This window comes from Mustela putorius, unplaced genomic scaffold (assembly GCF_011764305.1).
Source record: "Mustela putorius furo isolate JIRA1106 unplaced genomic scaffold, ASM1176430v1.1 tig00003898_pilon_pilon_pilon, whole genome shotgun sequence".
Taxonomy (NCBI): domain Eukaryota; kingdom Metazoa; phylum Chordata; class Mammalia; order Carnivora; family Mustelidae; genus Mustela; species Mustela putorius.
Genome location: NW_025422047.1, coordinates 12,770,771 through 12,778,483, shown reverse-complemented (window position 1 = coordinate 12,778,483; position 7,713 = coordinate 12,770,771). Strand labels below are relative to the sequence as shown.

At 37.7% G+C, this 7,713-nt stretch overlaps 1 pseudogene; it reads right to left on the bottom strand.

Moving 5' to 3' along the window:
• Nucleotides 1–210: 210 nt before the first annotated feature.
• LOC101677649 overlaps nucleotides 211–7,713 on the bottom strand; it is a 128,547-nt pseudogene continuing 121,044 nt past the window's right edge.

Sequence of the window (7,713 nt, the reverse complement as noted above, 5' to 3'; positions counted from 1 at the left end):
ATAATTTAATGAAATAGGAAATCAAGAATGATTTTATGGGCGTTGCCTTTTTTTTTTTTTTTTTTTAAGTTCCTAAAAGACTGTCACAGGATAAAAGAATCACTGGCTCCAGGTCTCTTTGAGATAATAAGTGATGAAATTAAAAAGACAAACAAAAAAATAAAACATACCTTGGATGCAGGGCAGGGAATGGTGTTATGTGACCTTGTTTTAAGGTATGGTTTTCATCTTGCAAGAAGGCTTCTTTTCTGGAGGGCTCTCTGGTTCCTCCCCTTCTTCTTGGGGAGGAGTCTTTTCCTTTGATGTCTTTGAAGCTGTAGGCTAACCCTTCCCTTTGCTTTTCATGGGGTTTGGCCTCACTGTAGCCTTTAGCCTGGGTTTGGGCATTTTCTTTTCTTTTCTTTCAGGTTTAGACTTAACCATGTTTTTGCTTTTCTTCTTTTGAACTGCCAAAGTCACTATCATCATCATCTAATAGGAAATCTTCCATCACTGCCGGAATCTTTCTCTTTTGCTTTACTGCCCTCATATTCCATGAGCATCTCTCTCTGATTGGAAGCTGCTTTAGAAGCTGCCTGCTGTTGCTGGTACACATTTTTATGATCTTCTTTTTCATCTTTACTGGCCTCTGCTGAGTGAGAATCATCCTTCTTGGTCTTCACATCTTTTTCTTCGGAGTCCTCACTATCTTCCTGTGAATTCTTTCCAGATTACCTCTTATTTTTAGCTTTTCAGGAAGATGACCAAATTTTCTTAGCTGGAGGGCCCAAATCTCTTTCCATAATCTTCATAGGCATCATCAGATTCCTGATCTTTCTGTTTCTGACAGGCCAAGACCTGTGCACTATCAGAACAGGAACATGTCAAACAGACAAAAACCAGGATTCCCCTTACCCTGTGTGCTGGCCTCCCTCCAAAGTCTGCCAATGGGCAAAAACCCAAGCTACTGGCTTCTAAAACTCTGCTGCTTATTGGTTCAGGGTCCCTTAATCAGACAAGCTCCCCACCCCCATTCCTCTGTCTCTTCAAAATGCCATATCTGTCTCTTTCTATTAGGCTGTATACCCATTGAAGCAAAAACATATGCTAATTGTTCTTCTGTCCCCAGAACCTATCATATTATATAGCAAATCAAATCTGTAACAACAATTTTAATAATATATTGCATTTTTGCATCATATTAGACATCGTGTTAAATGCCTGGTGTTCATAAAGCTAGTTCATCTTCATAATTACCCAATGATTTCAATATCTGTTAGTATTTCCATTTTAGTAATGGGAAAATGAGGCTTATAATCACATACACTGAATTTAGGGTTTTGTTTCATAGACTAATCAAAAACTACAAGCCCCTGCCTAGTTAAAAGCTCAAGTTTATCTTCCCTTCAATTTCAGCAAGCAGCCATCTGAGTACTGAGATGTAAGTAAGAAAAGACTCAGGCTCCTGTGAGGGTCTCTACGGTACAGTACACTCCAGTAGGTCATGGACACTTAGTTGGAGCAACAGCCTCTCTTGAATGTGGAACATGGCCACTCTGATAACTGACAGTCGGGAGTTCTTCATGCTATTAAAAAAGCAACTCACCCAGACCAGAAGTTCTTAACATACCAGTTTTATATAACATGTTTTCTCCTATGTCAAAGAACAGAAGAGGTATGGGTGTGTATTTGTATCTTTGTGTCTTGTTTCCTTTAGATTTTTTCTACATACAGAACCATACAGCTGGGCTTTTTTATTGTCATCCTGAAGTCTTTCAGTTTTAAACACTTCTCTTTGAATTTCTACTTCAGAGGAAAGGGACCAATTAACCAGTGGATGTATGGTTTATTTTGCTGTACATTCTTCTACAGTAACTAGTGTGTTATTTTCTTATTTTCTTTTTCATACATCAACCAAAAGAGGAGGAAAATTCTGCCTTTACCACTCCTTTCTGCCTCTACCCATTGCTAACTACCTCCCCAAAAGGAGGAGACGCTGAAGTGACTGGTCAGAGCTAAGTAGTGAACATAACATGAAAGCCCCCCAACCATAAGCAGACTTCTGCTTCCAGTTCTTTCGCCCAAATGCAGCATTCTCTCTTCTGTGTCTGGAAGTCATGAGGTAGACACACATTGGACATGGTCCACCAGCCTCTTCCTACTTTCCATTCCATCTCAGATTGGGGGAGGAAGGGTATGTGTGAAGCATACTTTTTATTCTTAATCCATATGACTTCTAGGATAAAAAGATTCAGAGTTGACTCCATAGACCCCAAAAATGGAAAGGTGTAGGACAGTACACTTTGGCTTTCATGCTAAAGATTCCTGAAGAAAAAAAAAATAAAGAAATCTAGAAAAGCCCTACTTTCATTTGTGTAATATGTTTGTCTGACAATAAATAATTTTGGCCCTTTATTTTTCATTTAGCAATTTTTAAAAAATACTATCAACCTGAGAAAGGCGGAATAATGAATGATGGGATTTCAGCCCCAAAACCCTACCTTTCACGTTTAACAACTATATTTCTTTCCTCTACTTTACATTACAGCAGAGATAGGGCAAAGAGGTATCCTGAAATGGGGAGAGAATTTGAGGAGACAGAAGGAAATACTCAATTCAACCTTTGGACCATGATGTTTCCTGGGGCTCAGCCGCCTACATTCCTTCCTTCCCTGGCTGAACATGACCGATATTAGTAATTGTCCACCAGTATTCATAATCTCCTTTCAGAGTCTTAGCTGAGGATGTGGCCAATTAACACAGGAGTCCATTTTCCAGAGCTCTTGTGGCCAAATGACTAAGTTCTAAGCAGCAGTGGGTAAGTGTGCCACTTTTGGATCTTAACTCATAAATGAGCAGGTCTGCTCTCTCCTTGGCCCTCTCTTTTTTCCTGCTGACTGGCCCATACATATCTGATAGCAGTTGCCAGGCATCCAGAAATGAAGGTATATCCTGAGGATGGAAGAGCTTCCCTAGTGGTTATGGATTTATTTTTAACCATTATATGAAAGAGAAGTAACTTTCTGTAATTCTTAAGCCCTTATGCCTTGGGTCTTTGGGTTACATTATTTTAGACCATGTCCTAACTAATGCATGGTAAGGGGCTCCTCAGAAACCTGGCTTACTCTCTTTCCCTGTATTTCCTTTCCCAAAAGTCTCTGATTACCCAGATCCTGAGTTCATAGTATAGTTTTCTTTTTTTTTTTTAAAAAAGGTTCTATTTATTTATTTGACAGGCAGAGATCACAAGTAGGCAGAGAGGCAGGCAGAGAGAGAGGAGGAAGCAGGCTCCCTGCCGAGCAGAGAGCCGGATGCGGGACTCGATCCCAGGACCCCGGGATCATGACCTGAGCCGAAGGCAGAGGCCTTAACCCACTGAGCCACCCAGGCGCCCCCATAGTATAGTTTTCAAGATGTCTTTGGACGGGATACATTTGAGAGCTAAAGTATAGCTTGTTTTTCTTGATACAGAGAGATATGTATTTCTTCCTTTCTACTGGGTTCTTCTAAGCTGATAATGCCTTACTTACATTTTATTTTATTTTTTTAAAGATTTTATCTATTTATTTATTTATTTATTAGACAGACAGAGATCACAAGTAGGTGGAGAGGCAAGCAGAGAGGGGGGAGGGGGAAGCAGGCTCCCTGCTGAGCAGAAAGCCCGATGCAGGGCTCGATCCCAGGACCCCGGGATCATGACCTGAGCCGAAGGCAGAGGCTTTAACCCACTGAGCCACCCAGGCGCCCCTACCTTTCATTTTAAAAATCAAAGATAGTCGTATTATTTTTGGTCTTTCTCTTTTTTAACCGTTACCAAAAATAAATGAAAACTTTTGGATATTTATGAGTTCACTTTTACAAATATAAGTACAGAATGATGGATGGTGCCTGACACTCCTCCAGTAACAATTTCAACATGATTTTGTTTTTCCTTTGTGATGCCTGCCTTTACCAGCCTCTCCATAGTGAATGCCTTTGCCCTTCTGCAACATTTTTCACTAAAAAGCATAGCAAACATCACTCCAGAGAGCTGCTCAAAGGAAAAAATCCACAGTATAAATTCCCATATGTGGCAGAATCTGTGGAAAATAAGATGATATACTTCAGAAAATCAGGGATTTCAGATTATATAGACCCGGGTTCAGATAGTTCGTTATCTATGAATATTGGTTAAGTTTACCTCTTTAGACCTAAGTTTCTCATCCATGAAAGAGAAGAGCAATAGTTGCCTTATGCAGATTAAATAAGATAATATATGGGATGTGTGGTTTGTAGAGTGAATAGCACATTGCTGACACATGGTAGCCACTAACTTGCTGTTAATTCTTCCTGCAGTTAATGTTTTGATTCTTTTCTAAATTTATCTTCACAAGTAATTGACAGTCAGTGTATTTGGAAGCAGTGTCAGAAGCCAAGATGCTTGCCTGGTTTAGAGAAAGTGAATGTTTTGTCAAGCCATTGGGGCCTACTCCAAATTCACAAAAACAACACAAAATGCTTACTGAACTGTAGAATGCTAATTATGCACCCTATTTATAATAATCTTACAAAGTCTCATTACCTACAGCAGTCACAATGCATTCATCTCATTTCTGTTTAGTCTGGGAAAATTACAGGAAGGCCTTGTCATTCTTTTTGGAGTTTTCTGTATTTGGTGACATTTCCCCAGCTTGCTGCAAAACAGCAGCTGCAATTAATTACTTTTTGAATCGACTAGAGGACAGCTTGTAAGTTTTCTGCTGCCCTCTGTCAATTCTGGCACAATGAATTCTCTTTTAAACTTGCATTTTGCAACTTGCATTTCAAGCATTTCAAAGATTACAGGGCCTGAATATAAAATGGAAAATGGTGGACCATTTTGTATTTAGTATTTTCCCAGAACAGCACTATAATGATAATCAGTCAACTCTGGATCCTAATGTTTGCAATGAACAAATATTTTTGCTTTTCAAAAAATCTAAAACCCAGTAGAAATCCCCTAATTGTTGAGGTGACATCATCTTATGCCTTTAACTAAAGATTGCCACTTCTTTGGGCTTGCCTATGCTGACATCATAATTTTCCAAAGTTTTAATCATCTGAAAATGAAATGCAATGAGCAAAGAAAATGCCAGCCTGGAATTTCTTATCAGTCGTATTTAATCAGTAATTGCTAATATTTCCACGTGTTCAAGGCAATGTTAAATGAAATGTCTTGCATTTATTTTGTCCTCAGACTTTCAGGTTATATACAGACAGACACATATCACAGAACTTTTTATGTTACGGAAGCCCATTTCCATAATGATATTAAAACAAGGTAAAGGGTAATAACCATAATCAGATAAATAATTCACTACTAAATCACTTATAAATTATTTTGGACGGTTTTTTTGAATATAGGTTTTACATAGGAAGTCTAATGGTCTTCAAAGTCACTTTAAAACCGAATGATCATGTTACATTTATAAGAAGACAACATTTGAGATGAGCTCACTGCCTGTCCTCTGTGCCCCTGCTCAGCAACTGCTTTGTAGCTGCTCTACGTAAATAGCAAAGAACTCTCAGCTTCACCGATGATAGAAGCCAGACCAATTGAAAGTTACCTCTTTCAGAACTTTTTAGACATAAATACTTTGAAAATATGAGGTTCAAAGAATATTGCCAAGTAAATCCACATTGAGAATAAAAAGGATTTATTAAATAAAAAGGTGTTCAAAGTCTAAGAATTTGGTTTCCTACAAATGAGTCAAAAGTCAAAAAAGTAATCACTCTTACTTTTGTTGGTTCAGTCAGTTTATTCTTTTATTTTGATAGTAGTAAAACAAGATGTTAGAGGATGACTTTGTGTCTCAGGTTGAATGAATTGTCGGTATGATAGTTTATCATGGAGTCAAACATAATGGAGAGAAAAATCTTCCATACGCCAGTTTTCAAACATAATGATACAAAACCTTTTCCCAGAATCCCAAATCTTTTCATCTCCTTAATGAATATGGTAAGGGGCCAGAGTGTGAAGAGAGGCTTTTGCAAAAGAGATTGGTGAACACAGTTCTTTACAAAGAGCTGTTGCTTTGCTGAGATCTCACCATCCTTCTTCCAAGAGATGAGAAGCAAGGCCACAACTTCTAATTTCAAGCTTAGAGAGGGAGTTTCAGGAGTATCAAAATACAATTTTGAAAAAGTTAACTCTCATGCAAATAAACTGTGAGTCTGGGTCAACAATTTATTTAACTCATTAATAAGTAAACAGCTCAGTGACAAAATATATATACATATATAATCAGTATATATTGATTATATATGATATATATGATTATATAGAGAGATATATATGCTATATATATCAACATATATCATATATGTATATGTATGTATATATGTATGTGTGTATATGTATATATACATATATATATCAACATATAATACATATATAATCAACTTACTGAATATATTCAGTATGTTGATATGTATGTTGGGTGTGTATTATATATGTGTATGTATATATAACAAAATATGTAAATTATATAAATATATGTGTAACATGTAATAGTATATACAAAACATAACACATAATATACATATACATATAAAACATATATTATACATATTTATTCACTAAAAAAAAATCCCACCAGATATGTTTTCAAAGTTAGACAGAAAATTGTATAACATCCTATAGGACAAAAAAATTATAACCATAGGAAACATTTTCTCTACCAAAAAATCATTTGCATCTCTACTGACCAAAAAAATATATAAATTAATTTAGTTAATATCTAACTTCCCAGAGTCTGAGACTTAATTATTGGTAAATAGTAAATCAAAAATGTTACATTTTTAGAGTGACAGATGACCTCTGGACAGGTTAGTCAGATAATACTCTGATATTAATTTGAAAAGACACATGGTAATCTTTTTTGCCTTATTTGTAAGTTTTAGAGAACATCCTTCATAAGGAAGTCACTCAGAAAGTTTTGAAATATATTCCCCACAGTCCAGAAACAGAGTAGCAAGCTGACTCCTGCCTGAAGAAGGTCAAGCGGACTATAATTGGAGTATAATCAGGTCCCTAGAAATCCAGAAGGCGATAGTAGGGCAGACTGACATCCTTGACGATAGACTCTCTTTTGTGCTACTGCACTCAGATGGTCCGGAAACTCCGAGTGTTGTAGGGCTGTTCTTCACTGAGCAGCTCTGGGCCTTTGGTTGAGAGAGTAAATACAGAGTCTTCTGGTCCTGACCAGTCTGTCTTCTGGAGGGGCACAGGGACCTCTGGAGAAAGCCTAGGAGGATGGTGCTGGATGCGCAGGGACTGGGTTAGAGTTAGAAGAGACCATCTGGGAGCTAGATACTGCTAGCTGATCATGACAACTGTAGGAAAGAGTGGCAAGCAGGGAACCTTTGAAGGGCCAACAAAATCACCCACAAGAGAAAGATCTAGCTTTCATCATTAGACAGGCGCACTCAGGATCACTAACTTAAGCCATCTGTCAGGCCCAGATTGCTAACAAGTGAAACACCTAAGAACTGGTCTAGAGACTCATCTACCACAACCCTTGCCTAGGTAGGAAAATGGAGAATTTGAGCATGAAGAAAGCCAAGAATAGAAGAACCTCACAACCCTCCCCAAGCAGGCTCTCTGCCTGAAGTAAATTAAATCAGAGGTGTGTGTGTGTGTGTGTGTGTTCTTTATTTCCACAACACACACTCCAGATATACTGTAGTTATTCTTTTTAATTTTAAGGGAACCAT